Source organism: Oncorhynchus clarkii, unplaced genomic scaffold, assembly GCF_045791955.1.
Source record: "Oncorhynchus clarkii lewisi isolate Uvic-CL-2024 unplaced genomic scaffold, UVic_Ocla_1.0 unplaced_contig_334_pilon_pilon, whole genome shotgun sequence".
NCBI lineage: Eukaryota > Metazoa > Chordata > Actinopteri > Salmoniformes > Salmonidae > Oncorhynchus > Oncorhynchus clarkii.
In genome coordinates this window covers 35267-46813 of record NW_027260833.1, presented here as the reverse complement: position 1 = coordinate 46813, position 11547 = coordinate 35267, and positions in this window count along the sequence as shown.

Genomic DNA, 11547 nt, shown 5'->3' with positions numbered 1-11547 from the left:
TTAGTCCTTTGCAACTGCATTGAGGCAGATTGGAGGAGCTTGTTCACCATGTTTGTCAGTATCTCACGCCATACAACACAACAAATCAAGAAGCGGTAGGATCCAACTTCCTCTGCAAGTGCTTGTGCCTGCACTTTGGCCACAGGATCGTTGATTGTCTGTCTGGCTTCCAGTAATACCTCCCGAACCTCAGAAGCCTGATACCTGATTGCATGAACACTTTGGAGCCGACTCTCCCATCTTGTGTCACTCCATGACCTCACGGTTATGTTCACGTGTTTCTTCAAAACAATCCATCTTTGTGTACCAGCTGGAAAGAAGGAGAAGAGCTTTTGCACATGCCCAAAAAACCCAACTGCATCTTTTGAAGATTTGGCAGCATCTGCAATGACGAGGTTTAGAGTATGTGCTCTACATGGGATGAACGCGACTCTGGGATTTTTTTTCAGCAGTCTGGCTTGTACTCCTTGGTGCTTGCCCTTCATGTTGGCCCCATTATCATAAGCTTGTCCTCTGCAATTCAGCTTATCTAATATGACAGTGGACAGAGTCAATCTGTTGTAACCTCAACATTCACAAAGCCGAGGAAGTGCTCCTTGATCTCTGGCTTCCCCTTTAAGGCCACGCTTCTCAAGACTAATGGACATTTGAACCTGGTGATGAATTTTGAACCTGGTAATGTCAGGTGTACAGTTCAAGAAAATGGAGAAGTACTTCGAGTCTCTTACTTGAGTCACTATTGCATCCAGAATCTTGTCACTCACAATCTGAATCAGCTCATTCTGTGTGAGCTTCCCAAGTTAATGAGCATGTGTCTTTCCATCTTTAATTTTGAGGAGATTATTTTCCATAACGGGGTCAAATTTTGCCAGTAATTCAACCTCTTTTAGGAAGTTTCCATTATCTGGTTGCAAGAGTTTGTCTGATGAACCCCTGAACGATAGGTTTCTTTCAGCCAGAGAATGGGTGATACTTAAACATGTAAGGACATCCCTTTCTTTCAGCCTCCAAAATTGTCATTTGTATCTGGTCAAGAGTCTGTCCCCGAATTAAGTGCAGATCAAGTTCTCTTCACTTAATCCTATTGTTTGTGTGTTCAGGACTACCTTTATGGTGTTTCAGAATGGCGGTGATATTTGACCAGTCATTCACACCTTCCTTTATTATTTTGTAGTCTTCTGTAGAAACGAGTTTACAGCAAAAACAATACATAGCGTTGTTTTTGATGGAGTTTGAAAGCCACCTCTTGGTAATCTGTTCCCCATTTAGCCACCTCCTGATAAGCTGTTCCCCATTTAGCCACCTCCTGATAATCTGTTCCCCATTTAGCCACCTCCTGATAATCTGTTCCCCATTTAGCCACCTCCTGGTAATCTGTTCCCCATTTAGCCACCTCCTGGTAATCTGTTCCCCATTTAGCCACCTCCTGGTAATCTTTTTCCCCATTTAGCCACCTCCTGGTAATCTTTTCCCCATTTAGCCAGCTCCTGGTAATCTGTTCCCCATTTAGCCACCTCCTGGTAATCTTGTCCCCATTTAGCCACCTCCTGGTAATCTTGTCCCCATTTAGCCACCTCCTGGTAATCTTTTCCCCATTTAGCCACCTCCTGGTAATCTGTTCCCCATTTAGCCAGCTCCTGTTAATTAATCTTTTCCCCATTTAGCCAGCTCCTGGTAATCTTTTCCACATTAGCCACCTCCTGGTAATCTGTTCCCCATTTAGCCAGCTCCTGGTAATCTTTTCCCCATTTAGCCACTTCCTGGTAATCTGTTCCCCATTTAGCTAGCTCCTGGTAATCTTTTCCGCATTTAGCCACTTCCTGGTAATCTTTCCCCATTTAGCCAGCTCCTGGTAATCTTTTCCCCATTTAGCCAGCTCCTGGTAATCTGTTCCCCATTTAGCCACCTTCTGGTAATCTTTTCCCCATTTAGCCAGCTCCTGGTAATCTTTTCCCATTTAGCCACCTCCTGGTAATCTATTCCCCATTTAGCCACCTCCTGGTAATCTTTTCCCCATTTAGCCACCTCCTGGTAATCTTTACCCCATTTAGCCAGCTCCTGGTAATCATTTCCCATTTAGCCACCTCCTGGTAATCTATTCCCCATTTAGCCACCTCCTGGTCATCTTTTCCCATTTAGCCACCTCCTGGTAATCTTTTCCCCATTTAGCCAGCTCCTGGTAATGTTTTCCCCATCTAGCCAGCTCCTGGTAATCTTTTCCCCATTTAACCAGCTCCTGGTAATCCTTTCCCCATTCAGCCAGCTCCTGGTAATCTTTTCCCCATTTAACCAGCTCCTGGTAATCTTTTCCCCATTTAACCAGCTCCTGGTAATGTTTTCCCCATTTAGCCAGCTCCTGGTAATCCTTTCCCCATTTAGCCAGCTCCTGGTAATCCTTTCCCCATTTAGCCAGCTCCTGGTAATGTTTTCCCCATTCAGCCAGCTCCTGGTAATCCTTTCCCCATTTGACAGCTGTCTCTGTAATAAGCCTGAATTGAAACTGTCACGACTTCCACCGAAGTCGGTTCCTCTCCTTGTTTGGGCGGCACTCGGCGGTCGGTGTCGCCGGTCTTCTAGCCATCGTCGATCCACTTTTCATTTTCCATTTGTTTTGTCTTGTCACACACCTGGTCTCAATTTCCCTCATTACATATTGTGTATTTAACCCTCTGTTCCCCCCATGTCTTTGTGCGGAATTGTTTATTGTAAGTGCATGTGCACGTTTTCTCTGGTGCGCGACGGGTTTTGTACCCATTTGTTTGTTGTTCTGGTTACCGGTGGTTTTATGAATAAAACTGCTCCGTTGATTACCCAGTTTGCTCTCCTGCGCCTGACTACTCTGCCGCCAGTTACACACTCCCTTACAGAAACCTCTTCTAGACTTGTCTTTAGCGTAAGCAAAATCCAGTCCTGGTTTTAATGGACCACTGAGCACTAACTCAAAGTCTATTAAGACTGGGGGCCAACTAAACCTTGACTGAGAGACTAGATAATCATTGTCTTGGGGCCTCCCGGGTGGAGCAGTGGTCAAGGGCGCTGTACTATCAGAGACTCTGGGTTCGCGCCCAGGCTCTGTCGTAACCGGTCGTGACCGGGAGGTCCGTGGGGCGACGCACAATTGGCCTAGCGTCGTCCGTGTTAGGGAGGGTTTGGCAGGTAGGGATGTCCTTGTCTCATCGCGCACCAGCGACTCCTGTGGCGGGCCGGGCGCAGTGCGCGCTAACCAAGGTTGCCAGGGGCACGGTGTTTCCTCCAACACATTGGTGCGGCTGGCTTCCGTGTTGGATGCGCGCTGTGTAAAGACTTTCATGCATGACTTTCAACCTTCGTCTCTCCCGAGCCCATACGGGAGTTGTAGCAATGAGACAAGATGGTAGCTACTAACAAAAAACAATTGGATACCACGAAATTGGGGAGAAAAAGGCGTCTTGTTTTAAAAATGATGTGCGCCTATGAGGAATGCCATCACACCCATATATTGTCTGGACTGGTCCCCACAGAGGTTGCTGCTGGAAAGCTCGAGTTTCATTTTGTGTACGTGCATATGAACACATGTTCAAGCGTGATGTGGTTATCTTTCCGAGGTGCAGTTTATAAACACCGTTGCCCATTGGCGTTTATCAAACGTAATAAATAGTTTTATTTCACTCTCACTTTTGTCAGGCACAAGGTCACAGAAGCCCTGGAAGTGGCTGACAAGCAAACAAGATACAGACCAAGAGATGCACTGCCCAGCTAAGTTAGCAAGATAGACTAAAGAGAGAGACGCACTGCAAGCTAGCACATCAACTTAACGTTACTGTTATTTGCTGACAAACTTTGAGAGGAGAGAACACAAGTTAACCTGATTGCTGTTCCCACAATTCACTCTCATGGAACTGTTTCTCACTACGCAAGTTGTAAACCTTGACACCCTCTTTGACACAAGGGGGAGGCGGGGCCCTTGCGTAATTTGAGGGGCCCTGCACAACTTGCGTTGTGAGCATATAGGGCCACCCGGCTCTGGCATTTAGCCTTTTTTTAGTGGTGTAGAGCTCCATTGGGAATGGTTTGTGTTTTTTGATGTTGAGCTGTCTCGTCTACAACCCATTCACCCCTGCCAGTCCATCCTTCTCAGCCCAGACACAGTCTGTCCCAGCCATGATTCACACTAATGTGCTGTACACTTTCTGCTTTCCTTCAAAAGAGGTTTGGATTACCCCAGCCAGACTGTTTCTCTCTTTCTCTGTGTCTCACAGCAGTAAATAGAGCTTTGGCTTATTTTGTTTTCACATAGACTGCAGAATACATTAGGATAAGATGTTGAGGAGAAACTATACGATTTAGAAAAACTGAGCTCCCAGATGTGTGCATCTCTGTCTCTCCACACACACACACTAGCCGACACTCATCTATACACATTACCTCTCCGAAATGAACCATAATCCTGTCCGCCGCTCCTTGACAGTCACCGATCCCATCTCTGTGACATGGTGAGGTTGGACTCAGGTGCAGAGAAGAGACCAGATGAGGAATCAGTGGTCAAGGATAAACATAAATACTTTACTGAGAAACAGTAGCCAAAGGATCACAGTACACTGGAAAAACAACAAACACTACGTCTCGAACCCTCACTCAGGAAACAACCGCACACGGTTAACAATTCAAGCTTCTGCAAAGGAAACCAGACAACACACCTCTTTTAACAGGGAAATCATAATGAGTAATAGGACACACCTTAGTGTCATTAATGTCTCTAGGACGGTCTCTGCTGCCCTCTGGTGACAGGTGGAACCATGACAATCTTGTCAGTCTATGGAATTACCTAGCAGGCCTATTGTTTGCGTGTCAGCAGGCCTAATGTTTGCGTGTCAGCCGGCCGCGACCGGAAAACCCATGATGCGGCGCACAATTGGCCTAGCGTTGTCCGGGTTAGGGGAGGGTTTGGCCAGCTGGGATGTTCTTGTCCCATTCTGAACTTGCAACTCCTTGTGGCGGCCGGGCTCCTGCACGCTGGTCGCCAGCTGTACGGTGTTTCCCCCGACACATTGTTGCAGCTGGCTTCTGGGTTAAGAGAGCAGTGTACCAAGAAGCAGTGTGGCTTGGCGGTGTTATATTTCGGAGGTCGCATGGATCTCGACCTTCGCCTCTCCCAAGTCCCTACGGGAGTTGCAGCGATGGGACAAGACTGTAACTACCAATTGGATATCACGGAATTGGGGTGAAAAAGGGCTATAAAGTACCCAAAAAAAGAAATGACAAGGATATTAAGGATATGCTTGTGCCTTATGCAAACTGCTGATTTGATACATGGATTAGCTATGGTGTGGGTGAGACAGAGCACCAGGTTCTTGTACATCTGCAAGCAAAGGAGATGATAGTTATGTCTGTTTCTTGCTTGCACATACATATGTAGGATCTTAATTTGAGCTGGTTGTGGTTTATAATTAATGGAGATTTTTGTTGGGGTTGATACATTTTTTGTTTAGAACTCCATTCTCAATGTGGAAATTACAAACTTTAGAACTCTTTTAAAAATCTAATACAATACAAGTTTGCATTTCCTGCTTTGCAGTAAGCTTCACAGCAACAAAATAGTGATCAAATTACGATCCTACATCTGTACAGTTGCTAAGGTCTGCTGTGAGCAGAGCAAAATGTAAAACAGCTAACAATAATGAAAGTATATTATGTGAAACACACAATTTATATATCCCCCCGACACACACACACACACACACACACACACACACACACACACACACACACACACACACACACACACACACACACACACACACACACACACACACACACTCAAGTTAACACAACCCCTCTCCTGCATACACCCACACCTCCAGCTGTTCTCCTTTGCCTGTCCTCTCCCATATCAAACTCAGTGGAGGCTGGTAAGAGGAGGATGGCTCATAGTCATGGCCATAATGGAATGAATGGAACTGTATCAAACGATTAGAAACGGAGGGTTTCATGTGTTTGATACCGTTCCATTCATTCTATTCCAGCCTTTACATTAAACCCGTCGGCCGATTTAAAGTGGCATCAGCCACTGATCCACCCAACCTTTACCAGCGTTGAGAAGACACCTCCCTCCTTTCCTCCATCCCTCCCAGGCCTGGCTGTCTCTGGCTCTACTGAACGTACGCCGATAATGTTCTTCGCTGGGTTGCATAAAACATCGTAAGTGTTTGGCTTAAGGATTTACCTTAAGGAATAACTTCCCCTTAACGAAGGGAATTGTTTAAGGGGGTTGCATAGAGCCCCTCATACGTGTTCATTAGATAAGGGCCCATAGGGCTCCATGTAGTGAATAGGGTATCACTCATGACACGTTCACTGAGCTTATGAAAGCAGCCCAGACACATTTCTTATCTGGCTCAGTGTTAACATCACTGTTGTTCTCCAGATCACGTTTACATTGCCTTCAGGTGGTTGGTTATGATTCTCTGTTCTTTTATAAGCATAGAAGTTAATACTGAATGGAGATGCTGATGTAAAATGAGGATTTCATTATTCAGTTTGTTTTAATAGGAAAAGAGGTGTATTAATCTGCATGAATCTGCTACTAATCCATGTGGGTATGGTTACAACTGCTGCTGCTATTGAGGGGGGGTGGTGTGTGGGGGGGTTGTGTCCAGTTGTGTTCTCTCATAATAATAAACCTTTTGCTTTGCAGAGCAGTGTTATGGGTTATGTGAGGCCACCACAGCCTTTTTGAGTAGAGGATGTACCTGTTACAGAGCAGTGTTATGGGTTATGTGTGGCCACCACAGCCTGTTTGAGTAGAGGATGTACCTGTTACAGAGCAGTGTTATGGGTTATGTGTGGCCACCACAGCCTGTTTGAGTAGAGGATGTACCTGTTACAGAGCAGTGTTATGGGTTATGTGTGGCCACCACAGCCTGTTTGAGGATAGAAAGTAGCAGTGTCATGGGTTATGTATAAGTGGCCACAGCAGCCTGTGAGAGTAGAGGATGTACCTTCAGGTGTGTTCCTGCCACTGTTCCGTTCTACTATCCAACCCTTCCCCCCTCCTCTTCCTCCTCCGGGGATGAAGACTTTGTGTACAAGGCTGCCCCTCACCTCCTACTTGTGTTCCTACCAAACAATGTCCCCACTTGGTTGCCGTCTGTAAGAAATGTTGTGTTCCTGTGCATATTAATAGCTGGACGGAATTGTTACATTTGGAAGAGTTTTGAACAAAATGGTCACCCTAAACAAAAACACTGTGACAGAAGTGAAGTTTTTTGAGAGTAGGCTACAGCAGTGGTTCTCAAACCTCTCTTAATGGAGCCCCAGATGTTTCACAATTTTGTTGTATCCCTGAACTAACTCACCTCACGAGGAGAAGTTTGAGAGCCCCTGGTCCACAGATTGACCTTGATTAAACCCACTGAAGGAAGGGATTCCTCTGCTGAAACTACTCGGTTTATAGAATGGGATAATTCAAATGTATTCATACTCATAGACTTCACCGATGATTTACGGCTCTAATATTGTCATTTTTGGGAGATGCTATCAACCTTTATTTTTAAAACATTAACCACCCTCAGACACCGTATTCTTCTAAGCCTTTGGCACCCCTGGTACCCCTGTGCCCCTGCCCCTGCACACCTACATTCTAATTTCTGAGCTAATATCAGAGTCTGCATGAAGGCACTAGATTCATTCTCCTCACCTCAGTTGCACTTAATGCTAAAAGCAAAGACTTGTGCATTGATTCATCGTATACAGTATGGAGTTGAACTAACACCACTTAAGTCTCCCCCAGGCACGGTATCAACATGACCCAGCAGCTGTCTCCTATCTCTCCCTATACTATACACACAGGGTCAGGTGAGGTTGGTCAGCAGCCGGCTTTAAGTCAACAATCTCAGTATAGAATCAACACTAACTTTAACCTTCACCATAAACCCTTCCAACATTTTTACTCAAAACATTATTAGACTACATTAGCCCCACTCTATGTATGTAACGAAACAGCAAGATAACTCAGAAGCAAAGGCCTTGTCCAGAAACAACCCCTAGACTTTACCCGCCTAAAGGCCCTACCCACCTAAAGGCACTACCCACCTAAAGGCACTACCCACCTAAAGGCACTACCCACCTAAAGGCTCTACAAGGCACTACCCGCCTAAAGGCACTACCCACCTAAAGGCACTACCCGCCTAAAGGCTCTACAAGGCACTACCCGCCTAAAGGCTCTACAAGGCACTACCCACCTAAAGGCACTACCCGCCTAAAGGCACTGCCCGCCTAAAGGCACTGCCCACCTAAAGGCACTACCCACCTAAAGGCACTACCCGCCTAAAGGCTCTACAAGGCACTACCCACCTAAAGGCACTACCCGCCTAAAGGCACTGCCCGCCTAAAGGCACTGCCCACCTAAAGGCACTACCCACCTAAAGGCACTACCCGCCTAAAGGCTCTACAAGGCACTACCCGCCTAAAGGCTCTACAAGGCACTACCCACCTAAAGGCACTACCCGCCTAAAGGCTCTACAAGGCACTACCCACCTAAAGGCACTACCCACCTAAAGGCACTACCCGCCTAAAGGCTCTACAAGGCACTACCCGCCTAAAGGCTCTACAAGGCACTACCCGCCTAAAGGCTCTACAATGCACTACTCACCTAAAGGCACTACCCACCTAAAGGCACTACCCGCCTAAAGGCTCTACAAGGCACTACCCACCTAAAGGCACTACCCGCCTAAAGGCTCTACAAGGCACTACCCACCTAAAAGCACTACCCGCCTAAAGGCTCTACAAGGCACTACCCACCTAAAGGCACTACCCACCTAAAGACACACCCGCCTAAAGGCTCCACAAGGCACTAACCGCCTAAAGGCTCTACAAGGCACTTATCGCCTAAAAGCACTACCTGCCTAAAGGCTCTACAAGGCAGTACCCGCATAAAGGCTCTACAAGGCACTACCCGCCTAAAAGCACTACCCGCCTAAAGGCTCTACGAGGTACTACCCGCCTAAAAGCACTACCCCCATAAAGGCACTACCCGCATAAAGGCACTTGTGTAGATGGGAAAGTATTCACTAGACAGGTACACTAAATATAGTCATAGCTCCACATTTTCCTTTCATGGAATATTACCCATATTTCTTACACCTAGTTTCCACTCCTCTCAGATCTTAACCAGTGCCTCGGGGCTAGGGGTGTTTTCTGGACAGCTCCAGAAAGTTCAATGCTGCATGATCTGTGCCCTTTTTTGCACAAAGCTCATCTTGCTAAGGAGATGAAAAGTAGAAATGTCTTCATCTTGATTTGATTTGGTTAATGACCTGACGTGTCTATTTTGGTGTCTGAAGCATAATAAATGTTTATAAACACTGCATTATTAGACTTAACTTTCCCCTATTTTCTGGCTTTTAACGGTATTCATTATGATTAATGGGAATTTAGTGAGCTATAGAGCTCAGAAGTACCAAAACTAAAATCAATATGCAAAAATTTTCAATTTTCTTTTTTTTTACTATAAAAATCAAATACACTCTGGTGCCATAATTGTGAGAGCATCTGTATTGATAAGTAAAAATAATGGTGAGGATCTTAAACTTTATTACATTTTTTATGCTTGAAAGACCTTTGTCTCTACATTGGGATGTCATTCAGTATAACAGACATTCAGGAGCCATTTCAGACCATAATGCTTTGCGCTAGTCACATGACAGGATATTGCATCAGAAAGAAGATTCAGAAGGACCCCCTAAAATATTGATAATTTCACCTTTTCGTTTACTGGTGCACTATGGTACAAAATCCTGTGTCATACGGTACAACGCTTAAAAAACATTTATAATGTTGTTTTTATTTTAAAATAGCATATTTGATGTGAAATGTAACATTAAAAAGCTGAAGATCAAGGTCATAGTTTTTTCATAGGTGGCCAAGCAATTGCCCGTAGAATAAGTTCAAACTGTTTTTTGTCATACGGAGTAACGATTATGTCATTCTGTAACTGTTATACCACAATGTCATTTGTTACTCTGTATGACACATATACAGTATAGTTTTTGTGTTTTTAGGACATGAGCTTTTACGGAATGTAGTGTATGTGTGTACTAATAACATATTTATGTATTTTTATGTGTTAAGGTATATTTTGTCTTTATTACATTGTGAAAAACAAAAGTAATGACAATGTTGGTCAATTTCTTCAACAAATGATCAGGTCTATATAATTATCAAACATACATTAGTAATGGAAAGGAAACAGACTCTTTGTTTAATTATAAAAAAATACTATTTTAGTAATATCATTTGTAGGCAGAAGTCGGTACAGTTTACAGTATAACAGTATATGATATTTTCTCCCCAAGTTCTGCAAAATGTCCAAGAAATCCTGTAACTCATATAGCCTCCACAATCCCCCTTATGTAACTTTCCCTAGCAACAACATTTTAATAAATCTAACCTCCCCCTGACAGCAGGAACCATCTTATCAGCAAGTAAAAACTCAGAAGTGGGTTTGACCGAAACTTGACCTTTCATCAGAAGTATAGGTTCATGACAAGGTGAACGAGTGTTAACATCTTCTGACAAGGGACTGGTTTCATCAGGTCTGTGGCAGCCTTGTGTTCTCAGAGAACCAGACAACCATGGTGGGATCCAGACAGGGGTCTGAATGTAGACGCCTTCTGATAGTGTCTGAAGGCCACAACACTCAAAACAGGTTTTAACACACACACCGAGGTCTCCTGAAGAGGAGACCTTACAGTTTATCATAATGTAATTTATGGACCCTTTAAAAGGTATAATGCCGTGTTTTAACCCTCTTTAACAACATGATCATTATTATTACTAAATTCAAGTCAGCAGCACTTAATTATTATCATAATGTTGTATTAATGCTTTATCAGTACAGTTTTGATGTTGAGGGAATTTGTGTCCTTATAGATGCCTCTATCCAACAACGATAGGGCTGCACGGTTCAGGGCGTTGGAAGAACTCTGATCCTCTAGTTAGGGAAGAGTCACTTTTGAGCAGGAAAGCAAGGTATTATAGTGGTCATGCAGTTAAGTGACAAGTGCAGTTCAGTAGGTTCACACTCATTTGCAGTAGGCTAGATCTTTTATCTTCAATACAACGTATGAGTTTCAGACTAAGCTGTGGGCGGTTACTCAAAGGTTGTTTACAATAGCATTTAGGAAATGTTAATGTAATGGAAGTAATTTTACTATAGCCTGCACTATATCTCTGTAATTATATTCATCTTGTGTTTAGCTACCACAGACGTTAGGAGGATAGGAACATAGACCATCGTCCAGTTAGAGAGATGACGACCTATACAGCTGAAAAGAGAAGGGATAAATGGAGTAAATACCAGAGGAGTTGGGGACTTTTGGGGGGCTGATTTTCAATCCAAGTCCATCACATTTTGCTGACAACGTTACTCAATCAAAATGTTATACTTTTCAATGTTTCAAAATGAATTGATCTTGACTTCATATCATAGATGAATTAGTGTCAAGACTTCCACCGAAGTCGTTTCCTCTCATCGCCCTTGTTTTTTGCATGTCCATGTCTCCGCTGTCG